General features: G+C 43.5%; 2 non-coding genes across 2 annotated transcripts; both read right to left on the bottom strand.

Moving 5' to 3' along the window:
- Positions 1-3,820: 3,820 nt before the first annotated feature.
- On the bottom strand, positions 3,821-4,008 carry LOC142654410 (U2 spliceosomal RNA). Its single transcript, XR_012849030.1, has one exon. It is a non-coding gene; the product is annotated as a U2 spliceosomal RNA (small nuclear RNA).
- An 11,881-nt stretch (positions 4,009-15,889) lies between these two features.
- LOC142654354 (U2 spliceosomal RNA) lies at positions 15,890-16,079 on the bottom strand. The gene has a single exon (XR_012849011.1). It is a non-coding gene; the product is annotated as a U2 spliceosomal RNA (small nuclear RNA).
- Between the last annotated feature and the right edge of the window lie 6,820 nt (positions 16,080-22,899).

Here is a 22,899-nt window from a genome sequence, read left to right as displayed (position 1 = left end):
CTGGACTCATTTGATCCAGACTAGACGGATGGACCATACTTCCAATCCTCTTTGTATATATGGTACTTCATCGTATGGGGAATGTCGCACTCCTGCAGGAAAAAAACAGAGGCGGCCAGGCAAGATAAATAATTGAAGAGAGCAACCCTTCTAACTTTGGACTTGGCTCCCCTAACATTGAGGGATATTCCCTTTAACGCAGACATTGTGGTGATTTAAGGCGGGTTTTGATTTTAAAATAATACATAGTAGCGTATTTTAAAATCAGATATTTTCTCCACCAGCAATACCAAAAATCTCGCTTGAACTTATATACCCGCCCCCATCTGAATCATTTGTAATGAGGGAAAATGTGGGAGAGGAACTGCCTTCGCTGAGGATAACGCCAGCATTCAAGCTTCTGTGCATCGGGAGCCCAAACGCATTCGGATCTCCCTGGGTCTCAAATGGTTGACCATCTAGGTCAGGTGGATCCCCTAGGGGGCTCGCACCTCCCCCCTGGGTCCGTGCAGGCCCTTCTGGAGGGGTGTCAGTTGCCACGGGGGGAACAGTGCCCACCTTCCTCAACAGTCACGGCGAGGAGGGGGTCCTAGGAGGAGCCACATCGCTTTTCACAGTTGTGTCCATCTGCTCCTCCCCTGTCTTCCCCCTACCAACTCTGGTTTGCCTCCCTTTTTTACGGGGACCCACCGGCACCTCGTCCTCTTCCTCCGACGAGGATGCCAGAGACCCAGGGCATGGAGCAGGCCCGGCACCCCCTGAGCAACCAGCTTTCTGGGATGCCTCAGTTTTTCCGGCCTGCTCCTTTTCAGCCTTCCGTTTTGCCTGCCTTTTTTCTTTTGCGTTGGGCTCCCTTTTATCCTCCAAGGTTGCTGGCTGCGAGGAACCTGTTTTCGGTCCAGTCCCTCGCACCTTTGAAGCCCAGGTACCTCTCTCCTCTGTCCTGTGGCTGGTCTGTTGCTCTCCCTGAGGACGGGTTTGGTCTTCTGGTGGAGCACGTGGGGGCACCCCGGGTTGCTCTTCTTCTTCTCCGCTTCGGTACCTATGAGGACAAGAAAAATACAGGTGACCAGTTTTTTGACAAAAATTACATTTTCTTTCTTCTGTGCACTCTCTTATATTGTGCTCTTTACTTCCACAGTTTCTACAGGTGACATCGCAGTTAAAACTGGTGTGTCCATAGGTACCGCAAGCCCTGCAGAAGTTTGGCATCCCTGAGAAGTAGAGGTCGCCATACACATTTCCAATATTAAAACGAGCCGGTGGTAATCTCGTTTCCTGGGTGGAGGGGTCCTTAATCAGCGTGACTAAAAACTTCCATTTGGCGGTCCACACTCCACACTCCACACTCATTCATCACTCTCCCCAGGAGCTTGACATTTTTGAAGTAGGCAGCTAGAAATGCTGCCACTTCCATATCTCTCACATATGGGGAATACATTTTAATCACCACGAGTTTGGTTATTTCAAATTCATGCTCTACTACCTTGACTCCCGCTGTCACGAGTTCACCTTGTTTCCTTTCAGCTCTGTCCATAGCATCACAGAGTATTCCTCGTTTTGGGTAGTCCTGGATAGCCAAGAGCTCTTTCTTGTGGACCGCCAGCATATCTTCCAAAATGGTGTGGACCAAGAATTTGATACCCTGTGGACCGCCTCCACCCTCTGTGTAATGACCGGGGGGTAGGGAAACGGACAAGTGAGCCCTAATCTACCCGCCACTCTGTCCCTGCCTACTTGCAACGACCCGCCCTAGGCGACGGGGTACAACTGGGCGGCGGTCCCTGCACTCAGTAAGTGCACAACAAACTCGACAAACATACAAGGGAATACAAGCAAGGGAAAGGGGCAGTTGCCCACGGCAACACCGTGAGCAACCAGAGTGGTGAACGAGCCGAGTCAAGCCAGGAGTGTGCGAGGTACCAAATGAAGAGCAGAAGAGTAGTCAGTAAGCCAGGGTCTGTATGGAGCAGGAACAAAATAGAAGGAGCTGTAGCTGGGCCAGGAAACCACACGAAAAAGAATAACAAGCAAGGAGGAACAGGAAATGCAGGTATAAATAGACAGAGGGCGGGAGCTAGCTGAGTCTGGCCAGGCTGCGATAGGCTCTCCCACTCCTAAGCCTGCCAGCCTGAGTGGAGGAAGCTGGAGTCAGTCTCAGGGATGTAGATTCAGGTGCTGACTGATTAATTAAGGGAGTTAACCCCGAAGCTGTGCCTGGCAGATCCTTTACACTCTGCCACAATAAATCATGCAGAGTTCCTAAGCCGGGCATATACCGGCACCGCATCAGGTTCGACTGCCATTTGCGTAGCCAGGCCGAACCCCACAGCTTTCGCTGCGCCCTTCAGGTTATGGAGAAACCAAAGGGCTGGGGGAGAGGATCGCAGCTCGTTGCTCCGGACTAAGCCTCTCTCCCAAATAGCAGCACGGGGGTGAAATCCAGGTGAACCTGGACAATCCCCCGAGGCTGAGAGAGAGGGTACCGGAGCACCTCCCAACCAAGACCAAGGCAGTACTGATACGAATAAACAGCACTACACTTGATCTCAGCCAGAAGGCCGAGAAGCGATAACCTGAAAGTGGCGCGAGTTGGCAGAACCTGGCCAATACTACTGTTAAACCCCTTGCAGCGATTCAGCCTACTCTTAGGCACCTCCATGGGGCCCTGCCGGCTCACACACTCACACAAGCAGCCAGGCGGGAGGTGAAAAAAGGCCGGAGAGGAAGCCAGACATGCTTTGCTTCTTTTGCTTGCACCACAATGCTGTGCAGAAAGTGGAGGAATCGACATAAAAACGCCTTCCTGGCAACGCCCAAATGCCCTCCTGCCATGCAAGACAAACGCTAGCAGCAGCAAGTGCATGCCCAAAGCCACCCCTTCTCTCTTCACGCCTTCGATCACCTGCAATACAGTGCCTGCTTGCTGCTGAACAACACTGCCTGGGCCCAGGCTTGTCTGTCTGAGGTCCCATTAGGATGTCATAAAGCTTGCTCTCACTTCTTAGGGCCCCACTATGACACGCGCAAAGTTCCGTCAAAACCTTATATTAGACGTTGCTGCTCAGTCAGTCACTCAGTGTTGCCATGGAGGGCAACACAGCAACATATGCGCCCCGTGTTGTCTGCACAGCTAGCTGTCTCCAGGAGGCCAGGCCACAAGAGGGAGACAGGGGACTGCGAAATGGCAAATAGGCATCCTCCTCAAACTTTACTGACACCTTCTTGTCCTTCCTCCTCCTCCAACCTCCATCCTTGCACAGTTTGTTAGTCTTCCAGTATAACATAGTAACAAATCTAAATTTCTGGTGTCTTTGTAGGTGAGGGTTTGTTGCAACTTCAAATCTTACTTCTTTCAAATGTAGGGAGGACAGCTCATTCCATCACATCCATCTAGTGCACACACACAGGTCCATTGTGGCGGCTGCAATGGGTGCTTGCTGCTCCCCTACTCCACTATTTCACTATTCCACTACTTGACTGTGGTGCTGGCTGCATCAATCAGTGGCTGTGGGCTGACAGACAGACTGGCTCAGGTGCAGCTCTTGAACTTACCTAGGAGGAAGGAAGGTGAATGAGCTGTTCCACATTGAAATGCTAGAAACACAGAAACACACACAGACACACACAACACAAGAGGTGGCAATCTGTTAATGAAGTCATTTAATAATTAGGTCATTCATTATCACACATTACAAAAATGCATTGTACAACAGGCGTTCAAATAATGGGATTAAAGGAGAGATCCAATCGGCAAGAAAAAAAACAATGGCAAAAGCAAAAAGCACTTTTCAAATCTGATTTTAGTCACTCGTTTAGGAAAGGGTTCACCGGTCCTGGAGATACTGCAATACCAGGTCAATGCATGGAGTGGACAGAGCAAGCTCTATTTGCATCTCCCTGTTCTAAAAAATCCATTTAATATATGGTCCCCAGATAGGGGACGTATCAGATATTAAACTGATAAGAACAGATTTTTATTTTTTTTCTCAGTTTCTAGACACTTGTTCGTTTAAACATCAAATCACTGTTGACTTCAATAAAAACAAGGTCTCAAAACACATCATTTGGAAAAAAATACTAACTATACCAACAAAAAAACAAACCAACTACCAAGATTTTACCTACAGAGGCTACCCCATTTTGCAGTTTTCCAAACCTCCTTTGCCTTTTGTTCTCCAAGCCTCTTCCTATCAAATAGGAACACAATAAATACGCAGGATAAAAAGATTCTAATGCATTCCTTTGGGGAAAAATAAATCTTTTTAAAAATCAATAAATTCCGTACATCCCACAATACCTCCTTAAAAACAGTAAAAACAATCCAGCAGATTCTCATGTTTTCCTGTTTTTTAAAATCTTGACCAACTAAAAGATTCTCAAAGGTAAAACCAGTAAAAAACCTTTCTAATATACTAAAAACTTATTTAGTATAAAAACAATCCCAAAAAATATGTTACATCTTCTATGCCTCCACAACCTTCTCTTGGACATTGGTCTCTTACTGCTATTCCTCTTCTGTTTAAAAAAGACCGGGTTGGGAGGCATCCATGCAGTGCAAGCCATGCCACATCTTTTTGCCTATTTGGCACTCCTTGAACTTTAACCAGTTGCGTACCTTCTCCGCAATAGTACGGCGCAGGCCGCTCATTTTCAGCGGACCTTCGCCGTACTATTGCAGAGAAGGAATAAACTGTCATTATGTCAAATCACATAGTGATATAACAGCGGCGGCAGCTGTCATTGACAGCTAACCGTCTCTGCTTCCGGCCTGGGGACCAATTAGCAGTCCCCCATGCCGGTGATTTGCTGTGATTGATCAGTCTTCAGAGACTGACCAATCACAGCCGTCTGTGACGTCGTCTACAGGAGAAAGCTCCTGTCACATTCTCTGATCTCCTCATTTCTGTGAAATCCGTGAGGAGATCAGAGAAAGCTGTGTAAAAAAACAAAACACTATTTTTATTAACCCCTTCCCGAAAATGGGCGTATAGTAACGCCCTGAGGATGAAGCGGGCACAGGAGCTGTGCTCGCTCCATCTTCATTGGGCGTCAGCTGTAATATACAGTCAACATCCCACTGCAACAACAGCGATCACTGTTCTCTCCGATCGCTGTAGTTTAACCCCTTAAATGCCGCTGTCAATAGCGACAGGCATTTAAGTGATTGATACAGAGGGAGGGGGCTCCCTCTGCACCCCATTGCCCCCCCCCCACAAAAAATCGCTGGGTTCTGATGGTTGCAATGGCAACCAGGAAGCCTAGCAACGGCTTCCTGGTTGCCAGGTACGGGAGCCTATTAGGTCCTGCCCAAGGCAATTTTAAGGAATGTGTGCATTGGGGACAATATATTGTGTGAAACCCAGCGTTAGGAGATCCGTAATTGTCGGACACCTATGCTATAATTAGGGCTTGTACTACTGTTGTGCCCTGGGTATATGCTGATTCCTACAAATATCGTTTATACACAGAGATATAGGTATCATAATAACTCAGTGTTTCCTTGTTTAATACATTTTTTAAATTTTCACGGTGGGGCTTATGTCACAGTGGTGTGTTACCCCTGTTTTTAAACTAGTTACTATTAAAGATATCTTTTTACTCAGTTGTCAATTCAGTGAACCTTTTATGTAATAAAACCATTAATCGCCGTTTCCCTGATCAAGTTCTTTTCTAATTAGAAAAAAATGAGAGAAAAAACCTAGACATAATAGGTATCGCCGCGTTCGTATCGGCCTGACCTAAAAAAATATCATATAATTTATCCCGCACGGTGAACACCGTAAAAAAAAATACAATAAAATACAATAAAAAACAATGGCAGAATTTCCTTTTTTGGTCACGGTTCCAAAAAAATTGAATAAGTGATCAATAAGTCGCGCGTAGCCAAACATGGTACCAATAAAAACTATAGTGTGTCACGCAAAACACAAGCCCTCACAAAGCTCCGTCGACAAAAAAATAAAAAAGTTATGGCTCTCAGGGCATGGTGACACTAAAATATTTTATTTAGAAAAAAGTGTTTTTATTTTGTAAAAGTAGTAAAACATATAAAAACTATATTTATTTGGTATTGCCATAATCGTATCGAACCGCAGAATAAAGTAAACATGTTGTTTATACTGCACAGAGAACGCCGTTAGAAAAATTATAAAAAAAACAGTGAAAGAATTTCTGTTTTTTGGTCTCCTCACCTCAGAAAAAAATGGAATTAAAACTGATCAAATGATCGCATGTACCCCAGAATGATACTAATAAAAACTACAGCTCATACCATGAAAATCAAGCACTCACACAGCTCGTCAACGGAAAAATAAAAAGTTATGACTCTTGGAACGCAATAATGGCCCAAACTAATTTATATGTGCAGCAGTTCTTCACCTAAAACCCCACGTCATCATTTGCAGCCCCCACTGGTAGACCCTTTAAATACAGCGGAAACTATGACATTTTGGGGTCTGTGCTACATATGGGGCTAGTGAAGAAGTTAAAGATTAGGCAATGCTGGAGTGCGGATATTTTGTACAACACCACAGACACCCTTTAGAAGTGCGACTCCTACACCCAAAATTCTGGCCAGTGTATGAAGTATTGGTTCAAAGCATATGTCACTATCCATGGATAATTAATTTTATTATTAATTCTCCCCATTATTACATCATCCTATTATGACCTGTTGCACTCCGCCCAGCTTACATATACCCTGATGTACTCCACATAGCTTACATATACTCTGATGTACTCCGCCCAGTTTACATATACCCTGATGTACTCCGCGCAGCTTACATATACCCTGATGTACTCCACGCAGCTTACATATACCCTGATGTACTCCGCCCAGCTTACATATAACCTGATGTACTCCGCCCAGCTTACATATACCCTGATGTACTCCGCCCAGCTTACATATACCCTGATGTACTCCGCCCAGCTTACATATACCCTGATGTACTCCGCACAGCTTACATATACCCTGATACACTCCGCCCAGCTTACATATACCCTGATGTACTCCGCCCAGCTTACATATGCCCCCACATTATAAACTGAAACACCAGTAAAGCACTAAACAAAACTACTAGCTAGCAAAATCTGCGCTCCAAAATCCAAATGGCGCTCCTTCTGGGCCTGGCAGTGTGCCCAAACAGCAGTTTATGACCCCATATGGGGTATTACTGTACTCTGGAGAACCGCTTAACAATTTATGGGGTGTATGTCTCCAGTGGTACCAGCTGGGCCCAACACATTGGGCACTGAAATAGCGCATATCTGTGGAAAATGGCAATTTTCAATCTGCAACATCCACTGTGCACTAATTTCTGCAAAACCTTTGGGGATCAAAATGCTCACTACACTTCTAGATGAATTCCTTGAGGGGTGTCGTTTCCTAAATGGGGTCACTTCTCGGGAGTTTTCACTGTACTGGTACCTCAGCCCAATACAACATGGCGTCAAAAACTAATTTTGTAAAATCTCCACTCCAGAAACGAAATTGCGCTTTTTCCGTTTAGACCCGTATGTCCAAATAGCTGTTTACAACCACATATTGGGTATTTCAGTACTCAGGAGAAATTGTGTAAGACATTTTGGGGTGTCCTTTCTCCTGTATTCCTTGTGGAAATGAAAAACAGGTTATTGGGAAAAAAAAAACATTTTTTCATTTTCACGGACCAATTCTAATGAAATCTATAAAACACCTGAGGGCTCAAAATGCACACTACACCTCTAATTTAATTCTTTCAGGGGTATAGTGTCCAAATTGGGATCACACCTGGGGAATTTCTACTGTGCTGGTACTTCAGGGGCTCTGCAAATGCGACATGGCACCCAGAAACCCATTCAGCAAAATCTGAGCTGCAAAATCCAAATGGTGCTCCGTCCCTTCTGAGCCCTGCCGTGGGTCCAAACAGCAGTTTATTACCACATATGGGGTATTGCCGTAATCAGGAGAAATTGCTTTACAAATGTTGCGGTGCTTTTTCTCCTTTATTCCTTATGAAAATTAGAAAATTCAGGTTTTCTTCCAAAAAAAAGTCTCTTTTCATTTTCACAGACTAATTCCAATAAATTCAGCAAAAAACCTGTGGGGTCAAAATGCTACCTATTTCACTAGAAAAATTCCTTGAGGGGTATAGTTTCCAAAATGGGGTCACTTTTGGGGGGTTTCCACTGTTTAGGTCCCTCCAGGGCGTTGCAAATGTGACACGGCACCGAAAACCATTCCAGTAAAATCAGAGCTCCAAAATCCAAATGGCGCTCCTTCCGTTCTGAGCCCTGCTGTGGGTCCAAACAGCAGTTTATTACCATATATGGGGTATTTCCGTAATCGGGAGAAATTGCTTTACAAATGTTGGGGTGCTTTTTCTCCTTTATTTCTTGCAAAAATTACGTTTTTCCAGAAAAAAAGTAGATTTTCATTTTCACAGACTAACTCCAATAAATATAGCAAAATACCTGTGGGGTCAACATGCTAACTATACCCCTAGATAAATTCCCTGAGGGGTGTAGTTTAAAAAGTGGGGTCACTTTTGGGGGTTTCCACTGTTTTGGCACTACAAGACCTCTTCAAACATGTCATGGTGTCTAAAATATATTCTGAAAAAAGTAGGCCCCAAAATCCTCTAGGTGCTCCTTTGCTTCTGAGGCCTGTGTTTCAGTCCATTAGCGCACTAGGACCACATGTGGGATATTTCTAAATACTGCAGAACCTGGGCAATAAATATTGAGTTGCGTTTCTCAGGTAAAACTTTCTGTGGTACAGAAAAAAATGTATTACATATGAAAATGTCAGCTCTACTTTCCTTCAATTCCTGTAAAACGCCTAAAGGGTTGAAACATTTTCTGAATGCTGTTTTGGATACTTTGAGGGGTGCAGTTTCAAAACGGCATGTTTTATGGGGGTTTCTAATATATAGGGCCCTCAAAACCACTTCAGAACTGAACTCGTCCCTGAAAAAAATAGCTTTTGGATTTTCTTAAAAATGTGAGAAATTGCTGCTAAAGTTCTAAGCCTTGTAACATCCTAGAAAAATAAAAGGATGTTCAAAAAATGATGCAAACATAAAGTAGACATATGGGAAATGTTAATTAGTAAATATTTTGTGTGGTATTACTATCTGATTTACAAGCAGATACATTTAAAATGGGAAAAATCATAATTTCTTCAAATTTTCGTGTTTTTCACAAATAAGCAATGAATTTATCGACCAAATTTTTTCACTAACAAAGTACAATATGTCACGAGAAAACAATCTAAGAATCAATTGGATAGGTAAAAGCATTCCAGAGTTATTACCACATAAAGTGACACATGTCAGATTTGAAAAAATGGGTCTGGTCCCCAAGGCCAAAATGAGCTGGGTACTCAAGGGGTTAAAGAACTGCCAAATTTAAGCTGACTGAGCAGGACTGCAGAATGGCACATCACAAAACTTAAGTTGCCATACTTTCTGCTTATCAGGTTTACCCAAAGAGCTTAACCCAAATTGATCATTAAAGGATCTAAGAACCACATAAAAAGAGGGTGTTATCGCTGATATTGGTCTTCTCAAATCCTTTTCACACCAGCCCCATCTGATAAAATGCCATCCTGCCAGATACCTACACATATTGTCAGTTCTGGACTTGCACTGCATGATCTTAAAAATCGTTAAAAAATAATGCATCTTTAAAAAAATTCTCACTATCTGGAAAGTCATATCCAACAAGTCTTGCGCTGCTCATTACCACCGATCTCCTTGCCTTCTCCATTTTTGATGCCCAGGAAAACACAAAAAGTTTTCTTGTCATTCTTCTTATCCACATCCTTCCTGGTGGGATCACCATTGCTGTATATAGTAGTAGGGGCAATATCACTGCTTTTATTATCAGCACTTTCCCTTTCATTGATAACTGCCTCAATTTCCAAAATCCAAATTTTTGCTCTATTTTATTCTCCAAATTCTGATAACTTTGTTTTCCTTTCAAATCTTTCTCAAAAATCACCCCCAGCACTTCCAACTAATTTTTCTTCTGTACTCCATCCACCACCACCTCCTCCTACTTTCCATAGATGCATAACTGGCACTTCCCCCAATTCACAGACATACCAGTGACACAACAAAAAATCTTAATATGCAAATTCACTCTATTCAAGTCTGCCTGGGAGTTACAAATAAACACTGCATCATCCATATAGCCTAAGGACTTCACTTTCTTCCCGACACTGCCTGGGATAAAACCTCCATCAACACATTTATCATTTTGAATATTTTTTAAAAGGGCCTCTACGACACAAATAAATAATATTGGGGAGAGTGGACACCCCTGCCTCACGCCCGATAAAACATTAAAAACAGGGCTCACATGTCCATTTACTAAAATCTAGCTACATGCCCCTTGATACAACCATTTTATTATCTTTAACATTTTATTTGGGACTCCTAAATGTGTTAAAACTTTAAATAAAAACCGATGGGTCACAGTGTCATATGCCTTTTCAAAATCAATTGACTCAATAAATAAGGGGGAATTGTTAGAATTTGCATAAAAAATTATATCTCTTAAAAGTATCAGATTATCGGATATCTTCCTCCCAGGTACTGCACACACTTGATATTCCCCAACCATAAAACCTATTACTTCTCTCATTCTGTTGGCTACCAATTTAGCAATTATTTTATAGTCACAATTTAAAAGAGAAATCGGACGCCAATTTTTATTGTCCCTTTCGTCACCTTTTTTATGCAATAATGTGACTGTTCCTACGTTCATGGTTTGGGATAAAATTCCAGATTTAATAGAATATTGCACCACCCGACTCACCTCCCTACCAATTATATGCCAATACATCACGTATAACTCTGCAGGAAGACCATCACTACCCGGTGTCTTCCCTTTTGGCATATTTTCAACCACACCTCTAACCTCCTCCTTCGTTATATCCTCTTCCAACCAACCAGCCTTCTCCTTAGGAATATCATTAGATAAAATGTTACAATAGTCCTCCATCTCTGCATCACTTGCTTTGCTCATATTACTAAACAGATTTTTGTAGAAATCACCAATCTCCTCCACCATCTTCACTCCTGACGATGTAAAAACTGATTTAAAATATCCTTTTCTTTTGGTTTAAAACATTTTTTTTTAAAAATACCGAGTACATTGTTCATCCTCCTCCAAATGCTGTACTTTTGCGCTGTAAACAATCTTTTTTCCTCTTTCTAACAAATTCTCCATCATTTTCTCCTTAATATCACAAATTTCTTTTTCCACGTTACCGCTCACACTCCTCCACTTATACAATGTCTCCAGTTTTAAAACCAACTCGGAATCTCTTCTTCTCCTCTCCTGCGCTCTTTTAAAACCAACATTTTTTAAATACTTAGCAATTTTCACTTTAGTGTCATCCCACCAAGTTAAAATACTGCTACAATTCTGCTGTAAAGAAACACAAGATAAAAATAACTTTTTAAAACCCTCCATCACTTCTTCCTCTTGCAACAGACTTACATTTAACTAGCAGAGGACTCTGTGACGCCAATCTCAGCAGAAACAATTTTATGATCTGAGAAAGAATTCATCACATGGCTACACCGGATCATCTTCATCCCTTCAGACACAAATATAAAATCGATCAGCGATTTACTGCGACCGCTGTCCGCCAAATATGTAAATTTCTCATCTGTGTTAACCATCAGCCCAGCGTCAGTATAATGCAAATCTTGCACCATGTTATTTAACGCATCAGAAGTGATGTCACTTCCCTCAGAAGAGCTTAAATGATCAGTTCTAAAACGAATACAATTAAAATCCCCAGCCACAACTGTAAAATCTCTACCTAGCATAAAAAACGTAAGAAACTCAAAAAAAGACACACGTTCCTGTTTATCTGCTGGTGCATATATGTTAAAAACACGGATCCGTTGTCCTAAAAACTCCAACTTTGAAAATCATAAAACGCCCAGGTAAAATTATATTACAGTCTAAAACCAGGATATTCTTATTTTTCAATAAAATGCCAACACCCTCATTCTTATTTTCTGTGCATGTCGACCAAAAAGATTGCCCCCATTTCCACTCTTTCTCCTGAGGGGCCGATTTTATTGCACATTCTTGTAAACAAATCACATCTGCATTAACCCCTTAATGACCGGACCTGAAAAGACCTTAATGACCAGCTAAATTTTTCTGTTTTTGCCTCTCTGCGTTTCAGCAGCCATAACTTTTTTTTTTTTCACTGACGTGGCTGTATGAGGCCTTGTTTTATGCGAGAGAAATAGTATTTTATTTTTCCCACAGTTTGGGGGTAAAAAATATTTTTTTTACGGCGGGAATATAGGAAAAAGCGATTCTCCGAATAGTTTTTTTTTTTTATTTTTTATCCCGTTCACATTTCACGCTAAATAACCCATTAGATTAATTCTTCAGGTTATTACGGTCGTGTAGATACCTAATATGCGTAGGTTTTTTGTTTTTATTTAGTGTGGGGGCAATAAAATGTATTTAATGCAAAATAAAGACTCTTTTTGGCACTTTTTTTATTTATTTATTTATTTGTTTTGTTACTTTTTTTTTTTTTAATCCCATCAAGGGATAACTTTATTTGTAACTTTATTTTTTACTTGTAACGTATTAGCATACTTCTGTACGCTAATACATTACACTGTGTCACTATGACACAGGCTGCTGATCGGGCAGCACATAGTGTGCCCGAACAGCAGGCACACGGAACAGACAGCCCTGGGGTCCTTTGTAGGTCCCCAGGGCTGACTGCAGAGGGATTCCCCATTGTTTGATCGCATCACTGGAATCCCGGTGATGCGATCAAAGAGGGGAATTCCCTTTGATCATGCCGCGGTCAAGGACCGCGGTAATCAAAGGGTTACACAGCTGGGGTCCGAATGTTTGCCGACCCCAGCTGTGTTCATGAGGCTGCTCTAAGATCAGGAGCTGTTAGTAACAGCTCCTGCTTAGAGGATGAGCGCTCACGCGGGCGCTCATCAGCCTGATCTGCAGCGACGCCAAAAGACGTCTCTGTAGATTAAGCACCCGCACCGCCTGACGTCAAAAGACAGTGGGCGGTCGGGAAGGTGTTAACGGAGTCTAAATAGTTAAATACTGCAGCCCTCCTAGTATCAGATCCGATACTCCTTACGTTCAAGGAGGCTACCATCAAACTCATTGTGAATAAAATAATTCTTCCTATCCACTTGTTCTCCATTTTCTTCTTTTAGAATTTTATGTTCTGTTTCCCAATCTTTCTATTTAGACTCTCTAAAACATCAGGCGACTCTGAACCAGAGTCCTTGCCAACAATAGGACCATGGGAAACAGAATCCTCCTGATTCCCTGACCATGATCCATCCATCCTATACCTCTTGTGGGATGATCCTTCTGCCTCATTTGCATCTATTTCCAGAATACAATCCGCCTCCTCACTACTACTCCCCATTCTCTGTCCAGGTGTAATGGTGTTGTCACTATCATACTCCATTATTTCTCCTTTACCCACCACAGGATTTGAACACTCAGCACTTACATCTCCACTTACTACTTCACCAGGAATGAACTGACCAAACAAAGGCTCCAATATTCGTCTTGTCTTCCACCTCCTGGCTGGGACCTGCAGTACTACCAGCACCAGCCACAAGCACAGCCACACCCTGCACTTCAGCCTTGCTTTTTCTCTGGGCTTTTCCACTCTCTACCTTATTTGCAACACTTTTCACATTACTTTTGGAAACAGATGTCCCACCTTCCACAGCACTCACACCTGTCTGCACAATCCTCTCTTCTCTGATTGTATCTTTGTTTGGCCCCATTTTCCCTCCTTTTTCACCACCACCAGCTTCAGCATCAGTATATGTTTTTTGCCTTGTGTTCCAATGCTTGCACCTCTTTGCCAAGTGCCCCACTTCACCGCATACATCACATTTCCTTTCTTCAGGACAAACAGCAAAAACATGCCCTTCCTTTCCACAATTTCTACACACATCACCTCTCTTTATACAACTTTCCTGTGTGTGACCAAACTCCTGACATTTTCTACAGAATTCCAGCTGTCCCTCAAAAAAGCAGAAGCCCCTTTCACCTCCAATAGAAAAAACCGCCGGGATACATTTTATCCCATTTTTAAGACTTATGTCAGGTTTAAATTTGACAAAATACTTCCGTTTTCCCTTCAGATAATTGTACTTATTCTTCAACCGCCCAACAAAATGCACTTCATAGCAAGCAGATACTGTTTCAGCCGATACCTTTGGGTTGTACATGTGCACAATAACAGCCTTCTGACAATGCAAAAATAATGGATCAACTTCCACTTTCTCCATTAAACTGATCTTATCTTCTTTCATCCTCTTCAACTCCATAAATATTCTCTGGCATACACTTCCGGAAACAAATGTCAGATCATAAATATCTTGCCGTGGAAAATCTTGCAGGCACAATACATCTGTTACCTTAAAATTAGGAATTTTCTCCATGATTCCAACCACGATCTGCTCCAATCCAATTTGCCTTTTATTCAGTCACGACCTGTAGCCGCACCGAGTCCTCGAGTCCACGAGACATCCACAACGCCTTGTAGGTCTCCGCTTTCGCCTCACCCACTATTGCCTTACGATCACCCAGGGCCCCCACAAGGAGGACCCCGATTCAACCCCCTGACTCAGACCAAGCACAGTTTCCCACACCTAATCCTAGCCAAAAGGCCGAGAAGCGATAACCCGAATGTGGCGCGCGTTGGCAGAGCCTGGCCAATACTGCTGTTCACCCCTTGCAGAAATTCAGCCTACTCCTAGGCACTTCCATGGGGCCCTGCCAACTCACACAGGCAGCCAGGCGGGTGGTGAAAAAAGGCTGGAGAGGAAGCTATCTGGCATCGCCCAAATGCCCTCCTGACGTGCAGACAAACGCTAGCAGCAGCAGCAAGTGCATGCCCACAGCCACCCCTTCTCCCTACAAGCCTTTGGTCACCTGCAATACAGTGCCTGCTGACTAGCACTGACCAACACTGCCTGGGCCCAGGCTTGTCTGTCTGAGGTCCCATTATGATGTCATAAAGCTTGCTCTCACTTCTTAGGGCCCCACTATGACACGCGCAAAGTTCCGTCAGAACCTAATATTAGACGTTGCTGCTCAGTCAGTCACTCAGTGTTGCCTAGTAGGGCAACACTGCAACATGTGCCCACCGTGTTGTCTGCACAGCTAGCTAGCTGCCTCCAGCAGGCCACAAGAGGGAGACAGGGGACTGCGAAATGGTAAATAGGCATCCTCCTCCAACTTTACAGACACCTTCTCCTTCCTCCTACAACCTCCATCCTTGCACAGTTTGTTATTCTTCCAGGTAACATAGTAACAAATCCAAATTGGTGGTCTCTTTGTAGGCAAGGATTTGTTGCAACTTGAACTCTTACTTCTTTAAAATGTAGGGAGGAGAGCTCATTCCATCACATCCATCTAGTGTACACAGGTAGGTTCATTGTGGCGGCTGCAATGGGTGCTTGCTGCTCCCCTACTCCGCTCCACTAGTTCACTATTCCACTACTTGACTGTAGTGCTGGCTGCATCAATCAGTGGCTGTGGGCTGACAGACAGACTAGCTCAGGTGCAGCTCTTGAACATACCTAGGAGGGAGGAGGGACCGAGGAAAAGGAAGGTGAATGAGCTGTTCCAAATTGAAATGCTGGAAACACAGAAACACACACAGACACACACAACACAAGAGGTGGCAATCTGTTAATGAAGTCACTTAATAATTAGGTCACTCATTATCACACATTACAAAAATGCATTGTACAACAGGTGTTCAAATAATGGGATTAAAGGAGAGATCCAAGGTGCAAGAAACAAACAATGACAAAACCCAAAAACTTTTTTCAAATCTGATTTTAGTCAACACATAAGGAAAGGGTGCACCGATCCTGGAAATACTGCAATACCAGGTCAATGCGTGGAGTGGACAGAGCAAGCTCTATTTCCATCTCCCTGTTCTAATAATCCATTTAATATATGGTCCCCAGATAGGGGACGTATCAAATATTAAACTGATAAGAACAGATTTTTTTTTTCAGTTGGCTACCCCCTCGCGGAGGTGTCAATGATTTATTGATAAAAAAATTCAATTTTACAATAAATTACATTACAATTACATAAAATTTTTCACATTTGTAATAATAGTAAAATCAAATTACATTAACATTTATAGGGGGACATGGTGGCAAATCTTTATTTATTGGAGTTCCAGTCCGTCACAAACCATTTATTTAGAAGGGTGGCATTTGCTTTCCTGTCAATTAAATAATATAAATACATAGACCTAAAACATGTTCCTGGCCTTCCAAAGAGCTTCTTTGGCACAATTCATCGTCTTCCATGCCATTGTCTTCTGATTTGCGGTCGGGCATCCAAATTGTCCATATAAAATATCCTCATAACATAAGTCCTTCAGGTCTGCCATCTTTTCCATAAGAGGGAATATTTTTTTCCAAAAATGTTGTGCAAAGTAAGATGTCCAAAGTATATGACGCACTGTCTCCTCAGCCTGGCAGCCTTCCCTCGGGCAGACGGCAGACCTCGCGTATCTTCTTCTGTATTGGAATTCCCGGCATGGAAGGCATTGATGAATGCAGCTCCAGGCCAGGTCCTTCTGTGTGTTAAAGAGATAAAATATATTAGACGTTTTTCATTAAAATTGTCTATTGTGCTGACCGCATCCTCTCTTTTTAGGTCTATTATCAGCTTTTTACTGTTTTTAAGATCATTCATATTTTTCCCTTTTAATTTAAATAAAGCAACTATTTTCTCTAAAATTACATAATGTGGGGGTAAATTAAAAGCATAAGGTGAGGTTAAAATAATCTGGAACCACCCACACCTTCGCATAAAAAACCCTGTATTAAAACGTAAATAAAACGACCAATAGTGCTCTTTAAAAGGGAATTAAAACAGAAGCTAAGAAATTTTAGTAAAAGAAACCTATTAAAATCTGGAAAGGCTTTGACACCCTTTAGTTTGGACTTCATCACGATTCCTCTTTTTAATTTCTCCATTCTGGAACTCCAAAAGAAAGTAAAACAAGCTTTGGTTATTTTTCTCAATAAAACCGTGGGAGGAGGGAAAACCATACTCAGATATAAAAGCAGGGGTAAAATGACCATTTTAATAATTAAAATTTTTCCCTCCATAGTAAGCTTTCTCATGTTCGACATACATATCTTCTTGTTTACTTTCTGCGCCACCATGTCCCAACTGATAAAACCATTGTCGTACTCACTGAAGGAGAGCCCTAAAATTTTTATATTATCCGACACAGGAACTGGTATGTCACTAAAAACCATGCTTACTATGCTTAAAATACTACTCTTGCTAAAGTTTATCTTAAAACCGGAAGCACAGCAATAAAACTCTATCTGCTTGAGGGTTCTCTGAAGCGACACGGTGTCCCGGCATAAAACCGCTACATCATCCATGTACCCCACTGCTTTAGCCTCTATGCCGCCTCCCTCTGGCAGGGGGACTCCATGTATTTGTTTGTCTCGGCGAATTGCGCATAATAGAGGCTCTATCGCACATATAAAAAGCAGTGGGGACAAGGGACACCCCTGCTTCACCCCAGAGTTTAAAAATACGTCCTGTGTCTTAAAACCATTTACTAAAATCTTACTTGTACAATTTTTATAAAAGGCTTTGATGGATAATAAAAATCCTTCAGGTATACCCATACGCTCTAAAACCTTAAAGGGAATGTGTTGCCAGAAAAACATGTTTTTTTTTTAAAAATTAAACATTTAGTGTGTGGGTGATTAAACATTGTTCAAATTTTTTTTATTTTTTTCAAGAGACAGGAAATATTATAAATTTTTTCTAATTTATAATACTACCCATTTTTGGTCACTAGATGGAGCTAGTTCCCAAAATTGCAGCATTGCAACATTGGGTTAAAAGCCCTCGCTCTAGTGAGCTCTCAGCATCCCCCCCTCCTTTATCCTGGCTAGTGCCGGGATAAACGAGGGGTTTGAAAGGTTTAACCTCCTACACTGTGTGTCGCCATTTTTTGAGGTAACCCACAGTGTAGTAGGTTTACATACAGTAGTAAACACACACAAACACTAACATACATTGAAATCTCTTACCTGCTCCTGCCGCCGCGGCTCCCTCCGGCCCGTCCGCTCCCTTTGCTGCCGCTGTTCCATGTGCACAAGTCCGGAAGCCGCGACCGGAAGTAGTAATATTACAGTCCGGCCGCGACTTCCGGTCCACAGGAAAATGGCGCCGGACGGCGCCAATTTCGAATAGGACTGTGTGGGAGCGGCGCATGCGCAGTTCCCACACAGACGCCGTACACGGACGTGAATGGGACGGGAGCCGTTCACAGTCCCTATGGGACTGTGGCTGCCGTACTCCATGTCTGTGTGTGTCGTTAATCGACACACACAGAAATGGAACAAAAAATGTCAGCCCCCATAGGGAAGAAAAAGTGTAAAAATAAGAAACAGTAAAACACAAACACACAAATGAATATAAACGTTTTTATTAAAGCACTAACATCTTTAACATATAAAAAATTTATTTGTGATGACACTGTTCCTTTAAACAAATAAAAGTGAGAGACACGGTCAAAAGCTTTTTCGAAGTTTATTGATAAAATTGCTAAATTCTTCCTAGACCTCGTGTCCTCAATCACATCTTTAATAAGGTTAAGATTGTCCCAGATGCTGTGGCCTGGCATCCCACATACTTGGTTGGAATGTATTATGTGGGGTATTATGGCTTTCAACCGGTTCGCACATAATTTAGCCATGATCTTGTAGTCGCTGTTTAGAAGGGTTATTGGTCTCCAATTCTATAGAACTGCGATGTCACCCGTCTGGTATAATAGGGAGACCTCACCCTTCTGACAGGACTTAGGCAGCATCTTGGATTTAAAAACGTCAGCGTATAGTAAAAACAAATCTTGTTTTAAAAGATCATAAAACTCACTGGGTATACCGTCCGGACCAGGAACTTTACATGCTTTAAAACTTTTTACTGTTTCTATAATCTCCTGCTCCGTCAGGTCCTTCAATAAAAAATTCTGGGAGACAGGGTCTAAAACAGTGGTAATCTCCTTCAGCGAGTCACGCATAAAATCACGATCCACAGTCTTAACTACAAAAAGGTCAGTATAAAACTCATGAACTTTACTTAAAAGACCCTGTACATCCGACACACCTTCAATGTTTTTGATGACAGCCCTTTTATTGTTGATTTTTTTTAAAAAGTACCTGGAGCAGGTCTCGTTCTCCTCTATGTTTTGTATTTTAGAACGAAAAATGATTTCTTTACCTTTCTGCTCCAGGCACTGGGCTATCTCTTTCTTGAGGTCGGTGATGTCGGTTTGCACTTCTATGCCATTGTCTCGCATCTTGTAAACGGTCTGCAGGAGGGTGTTTAGAGTATTAAAAACAGCATTTTGGCTTTCGCTACGCTCTTTTTAATAAAGAAATCCTTTATTTTATTTTTCATCTTCTCCCACCATACACTGATGGGAGCCCTCGGGTCTCTCACCCGCCTGCTCTTCTTGTAAAATTCAGTAAAATCGGTTAAAACCTGTGGATCCTCTAAAAAGGGAAACATTCATCTTCCAGGACTTCTTACAAATAAGATTATTAAGATCACGCTTCACATAAAAAGATAAAAGCCTATGATCTGAAAACACGTTGGTTAAAACTTCACATTTAAAAGGCAGTAGGTTTTCATTACAAAAAATAAAACCTATCCTGGAGCTACAGGTGGCGTTGCTCCTGTTACACTCTTTGTAAACATCCTTTAATTTAAAATCGCTCACCATATTTTTGAGCAGTCCAGAGGTCTTATTGTAATTCCTGCTTGTAGCACTTGTAAGCCGGCGTTCCCCTCTCAGGATACAGTTAAAATCACCTGCGAGGATAAAAGGCTCAATTGTGTTAATAAAAAGAGATAAAACTTCTAGCATTTCTGCCCTCTCATTTTTATTAGGTGAGCCGTAAAAATTTAAAAACTGCCATTTGACTCTGTCAATAAAAGCCTTAACCAATAAAATACGTCCTGGTAAGATTTCTTGAATAAAATCAATTAAAACGTTTCCCTTAAAAAGAATGGTGACCCCTGCTGATCTGGACTTGTTTGATCCAGACGGATGGACCATATTTCCAATCCTCTTTATATTTGTTGTACGTCATCGTATGGGGAATACCGCACTCCTGCAGGAAAAAAAACAGAGGCTGCCAGGCAAGATAAAAAAAAATCGAAGAGGGCAACCCTTCTAACTTTGGACTTGGCGCCCCTCACGTTGAGGGATATTCCCTTTAGTTAAAATAATAAATAGTAGCGGTATTTTAAAATCATTAATTTTCTCCACCAGCAATACCATATATCTCTCTTGGTCTCAGATACCTGCCCTGAGGGTAATGCCTGCAACCAAACCTCTGCGCATGGGGAGCCCAATCGCATTCGGATCTCCCTGGATCTCAAACGGTTGACCATCCAAGTCAGGTGGGTCCCCTAGGGGGCTCGCACCTCCCCTTCTGGAGGGGGAGGTTGCACACAAAGTGGGGTGTCAGTCGCCACAGGGGGAACAGTGCCCGCCCCCCTCACCAGTCGCGGCGAGGAGGGGGTCCTAGGAGGAGCCACATCGCTTTTCACAGTTATGTCCATCTGCTCCTCCCCTGTCTCCCCCCTACTGACTCTGGTTTGCCTCCGTTTTTTACGGGGACCCACCGGCACCTCGTCCTCTTCATCCGACGAGGATGCCAGAGACCCAGGGCTTAGAGCAGGCCCGGCACCCCCTGAGCAACCAGCTTTCTGGGATGCCTCAGTTTTTCCGGCCTGCTCCTTTTCAGCCTTCCGCTTTGCATGCCTTTTCTCTTTTGCGTTGGGCTCCCTCTTATCCTCCACGGTTGCTGGCTGCGAGGTACCTGTTTTGGCTCCCATCCATCGCACCTTTGAAGCCCAGGTACCTCTTTCCTCTTTCATGTGGCTGGCCTGTTCCTCTCCCTGGGGATGGGTTTGGTCCGCTGGTGGAGCACGTGGGGTTGCTCATCTTCTTCGCCTCGGTACCTATAGGGGCAAGAAAAGTGCAAATGACCAGTTTTTTGACAGAAATTTAATTTTTTTTCTCCTATACATTCTCTTATAGTATGTTCTTTACTTCCAAAGTTTCTGCAGGTGACATCGCAGTTAAAACTGGTATGCCCATAGGTACCGCAGGCCCTGAAAAAGTTTGGCATCCCCGAGAAGTAGAGGTCGCCATTCACCATTCCAATCTTAAAACGGGCCGGTGGAAGTCTTGTGTTTTGGGTGGAGGGGTCCTTTACCAAAGTTACCAGGTATTTCCATTTCACAGTCCACACACTGCACTCGTTCATAACTCTCCCCATAAGCTTGATGTTCTTAAAGTAGGCAGCTAAGAATGCTGCCACTTCCTGGTCCTTCACATATGGGGAATACATCTTAATCACCACGAGTTTGGTTACCCCAAAAGCATGCTCTATTACCTGGACTCCCAAAGACGTGAGTTTAACTTTTTCCCTCCCAGCTTTGTCCATGGCATCACGGAGGATACCTTCTCCCACAAAGGTCACATAAAAAATTCCACGTCTTGGGTAGTCCTGGATCGGCAAAATCTCATGCTTGTGGACTGCCAATACCTTCTCGAGGATCTCGTAAATGAGGAACTTTACACCTCGTGGACCGCCTCCACCCTCTTCTAACATGACTCTTGCAGAGTTTCATAGCCGGGCATAAACCGGCACCGCATCAGGTTCGCCTGCCATTTGCGTGGCCAGGCCGAACCGCACAGCTTTCGCTGCGCCCCTTGGGTTAAGGAGACCAAGGGGCTGCGGGGGATCGCAGCTCATTGCTCCGGACTAAGCCTCTCTCCCAAATAGCAGCACGGGGGTGGAGTCCAGGCGAACCTGGACGATCCCCCGAGGCCGAGAGAGAGGGTACCGGAGCACCTCCCAACCAAGACCAAGGCAGCACTGATACGAATAAACAGCACTACACTTGATCTCAGCCAGAAGGCCGAGAAGCGATAACCCGAATGTGGGGCGCGTTGGCAGAGCCTGCCCAATACTGCTGTTCACCCCTTGCAGCGATTCAGCTTAATCCTAGGCACCTCCATGGGGCCCTGCCGGCTCACACACTCACACAAGCAGCCAGGCAGGCGGGAGGTGACAAAGGGCCGGAGAGGAAGCTATACAGGATTTGCTTCTTTTGCTTGCACCACAATGCTCTGCAGAAAGCGGAGGAATCTACATAAACTGCCTTCCTGGCAACGCCCAAGTGCCCTCCTGCCATGCAGACAAACGCTAGCAGCAGCAGCAAGTGCATGCCCACAGCCACCCCTTCTCCCTTCACGCCTTCAATCACCTGCAATACAGTGCCTGCTGACCAGCACTGACCAACACTGCCTGGGCCCAGGCTTGTCTGTCTGAGGTCCCATTATGATGTCATAAAGCTTGCTCTCACTTAGGGCTCCACTATGACACGTGCAAAGTTCCGTCAGAACCTTATATTAGATGTTGTTGCTCAGTCAGTCACTCAGTGTTGCCTAGGAGGGCAACACTGCAACATGTGCCCCCCCCCGTGTTGTCTGCACAGCTAGCTAGCTGCCTCCAAGTGGCCACAAGAGGGAGACAGGGGACTGCGAAATGGCAAATAGGCATCCCCAAACTTTACAGATACCTTCTTGTCCTTCCTCCTACAACCTCCATCCTTACACAGTTTGTTATTCTTCCAGGTAACATAGTAACAAATCCAAATTGGTGGTCTCTTTGTAGGCAAGGGTTTGTTGCAACTTCAATTCTTACTTCTTTGAAATGTAGGGAGGACAGCTCATTCCATCACATCCATCTAGTGTACACATGTAGGTCCATTGTGGCGGGTGCAATGTCT

The sequence above is a fragment of the Rhinoderma darwinii genome, chromosome 5 (genome assembly GCF_050947455.1).
Source record: "Rhinoderma darwinii isolate aRhiDar2 chromosome 5, aRhiDar2.hap1, whole genome shotgun sequence".
NCBI classification, from domain to species: Eukaryota; Metazoa; Chordata; class Amphibia; order Anura; family Rhinodermatidae; genus Rhinoderma; species Rhinoderma darwinii.
The sequence above is the reverse complement of the archived record's forward strand: the minus strand, read 5'-3'. Positions and strand labels throughout refer to the sequence as shown.